The 3,038-nt window shown below is 41.6% G+C and overlaps 1 long non-coding RNA gene across 1 annotated transcript; it reads right to left on the bottom strand.

The window, feature by feature from the left end:
• Window positions 1–670: 670 nt before the first annotated feature.
• On the bottom strand, window positions 671–2,550 carry LOC117552375. Its single transcript, XR_004569943.1, has 3 exons — window positions 2,432–2,550; window positions 1,375–1,521; window positions 671–727 (listed from the first exon to the last, which is right to left on the bottom strand). It is a non-coding gene; the product is annotated as an uncharacterized LOC117552375 (long non-coding RNA).
• Window positions 2,551–3,038: the final 488 nt, after the last annotated feature.

The following is a 3,038-nucleotide window of genomic DNA, read 5'->3' as shown; positions in this document are numbered from 1 at the left end:
GAGAGGTTCTGATCCTGATGGAGAGAGGTTTTGGTCCTGATGGAGAGAGGTTCTGGTCCTTATGGAGAGAGGTTCTGGTCCTGATGGAGAGAGGTTTTGGTCCTGATGGAGAGAGGTTCTGGTCCTGATGGAGAGAGGTTTTGGTCCTGATGGAGAGAGGTGCTGGTCCTGATGGAGAGAGGTTCTGGTCCTGATGGAGAGAGGTTCTGGTCCTGATGGAGAGAGGTGTTGGTCCTGATGGAGAGAGGTGTTGGTCCTGATGGAGAGAGGTTCTGGTCCTGATGGAGAGAGGTTTTGGTCCTGATGGAGAGAGGTGTTGGTCCTGATGGAGAGAGGTTCTGGTCCTGATGGAGAGAGGTGTTGGTCCTGATGGAGAGAGGTTCTGGTCCTGATGGAGAGAGGTTCTGGTCCTGATGGAGAGAGGTGTTGGTCCTGATGGAGAGAGGTTCTGGTCCTGATGGAGAGAGGTTTTGGTCCTGATGGAGAGAGGTTCTGGTCCTGATGGAGAGAGGTTTTGGTCCTGATGGAGAGAGGTTCTGGTCCTGATGGAGAGAGGTTTTGGTCCTGATGGAGAGAGGTTCTGGTCCTGATGGAGAGAGGTTCTGGTCCTGAGGGAGAGAGGTGTTGGTCCTGATGGACAGAGGTTCTGGTCCTGATGGATTGTGTTGAAGGCAGAGCTGAAGTCCACAAACAGGATCCTGGCGTAGGTTCCTGCTGTGTCCAGGTGCTGGAGGAGGAAGTGAAGTGATAACTATTAGTAAACCATAATGATGGATGTTATTATCAGCAGCTGCCAATAGATCCCCTACATCTTGTATGATGGACCTTTGAAGCACAAGCGCATGCATTATTGTGGGAACAATCAAACGCACCCTCCCAGGCACTGCGTGTTAGCGAAGTACAACTGGGATTTCGAAGAGGAAGATATGTCAATTCTTAATAAAAAAGAAAAACCAACAAATTGAGCACTTGAGTTTTCATTAGCAGCGCCTAGCTACAGCTGCGGAGCTTCGGTCAATACCACTAACAGTCCATTTCCTTAAAATGGTACATATCGCTGAATCTATATTTTTATCTTCAGGTGATGAAATCTGCATAATGTCCCTGTACAATAAGATTCGAGCATTTTGTAATCCAGTTAGGAAATTCAAGACCAGTAAATATTGATTGATTAAACAACACTAAATAAAATGTTAGTGTTTTCTTCAAACTCAGACTCTCTGCTGCAGCTGTACCTCAAAGACAAAACAATTGTCTGATGATCTTTGTTGCACAAGGTCTGATTGTCCTGTACATGTACAATGTGGGGTATTTTTAAATACTTTACTAAACCACATTCAATATTATGTTAGACACAAGTTAGTTATTACTCACATATCAAAGTATTTTCATCTGCAAGATGGAAGAATAGCTGGGTGCTGCCTGGAGAGACTGATGAGAGGGACACAGGCTGGCGTTAGCAGCTTTCCACACAAAGCCATCACATCTTCTCTTCCATAGTCTTCACTGTCCACTGGTGCTCTGTCGAAAGAGTGAACATCACAGCCGTCATGTTAACCCTTTGTTACACAACATACAACCAACATGTGTCAAAAGTGACCCGAATTAGTTTTAATTGTAAATATCTTTGCAATAAATTACTTTAACCATTCAGGATTCCAGGGATTCTTCAATTAACCTGTTTTAGATCAACACCAATTCAAATTTTTATTTTTCCCTTTCTTACTTTTTGAATAAAAATCATGTTTGTATCAATACACTTCTAAGAGACAACATGGGTCAAACATTACCCGTATTCTTTTGCTATGTTATTTCATGCATGGCTGAGTGTTTCTTACTATACATTTTCAAAAATAATTAATTTTAGCAGTGATTTGGACCAAGCATGTATGATGTAGTAATACAAAAAGTATTTTAGTTCACACAGTGTGACATTAGCTAGTCATGTTAGCGGGTAATATATAGAGCAGAGCTAACTAGCAAGTTAGCCGAACGTTAGCGGTTAGCTGTTTATGCTATGCTAGCTGTTGGCTACTGAACATTAACAAACTAGATTCCGCTGTAAGAAAGCTGTGAAACTTGACATTAAACTTGGCGACAACACTGTGACACCCTGCTGCATGTTTATGTGTAATTCTCCCGTGTTGGATACGAGAGGGTGTGGGGGGGGGGGGGGGCAGCACTGCAATAAGCTGTAAGCTAACGTTAGCAGCCACATGTTAAGCCGGGTTTCCCGGGCGCAACATCTGGCAAGAAACAGCATCTCAGGGCTTCTTAACATTTAACAACCTATTAATGATGCATACTAACTTAACGGGAAGAAACTCAGCTAACTAGAAGAAGAAACGTAACCTTAAATAAAAAATAAAACATTCACAAACTAAGGATTATCTAAATACATGTTTAACTCCATTACAGTTGCAGGACTCACCAGATCTCAAGTCTTCTGTTCTTTGTTGACGTCCCGATGCTCATATTTAACGTGTAGATGTAAAACGATCCCGATATTAATCCATAAACTCCTATAGCAAACATACAGACAGCTGTAGCTCGCAGGAGGAGACCCGCTCAAACTGACGTGGATGTTTCATATGTGAACGACAGGCGCGGACAGTTCTCATTGGCAGGTTTCTTCGATTACGTTTATATTAACCAATCAGGAGTGTTGTGGACTCATTCCAAACATGCCTGACTTATCTGCCGTGTTTTGGCTGAATTCTATTTCAAGTGCCTGGCTGTCGGCCAGAATCCGAAAACCATACATTATACTGTAAAATTAAGGTTTATTACTGTATATTGACCAATGGGGAAAAAAACACAACAACATAAATAAAACAAGGATAACTGTGACTTATTGTTGAGTAAATAAGAGTGTGTGTTTTAAACCTTGGTCCTCCCTGCAGAGATTTCTCCACTTTCTATGATTTTTATTTTTGTTTAATGATATTGTCAACTGTAGATGTTTACAATATAGTAAGTTAGGAATTTCATGAAAACATATTTATTTACTTTTGTTTCAACATTGGATATTTTGTGTT

The sequence above is a fragment of the Gymnodraco acuticeps genome, unplaced genomic scaffold (genome assembly GCF_902827175.1).
Source record: "Gymnodraco acuticeps unplaced genomic scaffold, fGymAcu1.1, whole genome shotgun sequence".
Lineage (NCBI taxonomy): Eukaryota > Metazoa > Chordata > Actinopteri > Perciformes > Bathydraconidae > Gymnodraco > Gymnodraco acuticeps.
This window is presented reverse-complemented; position numbering and strand designations above follow the sequence as displayed.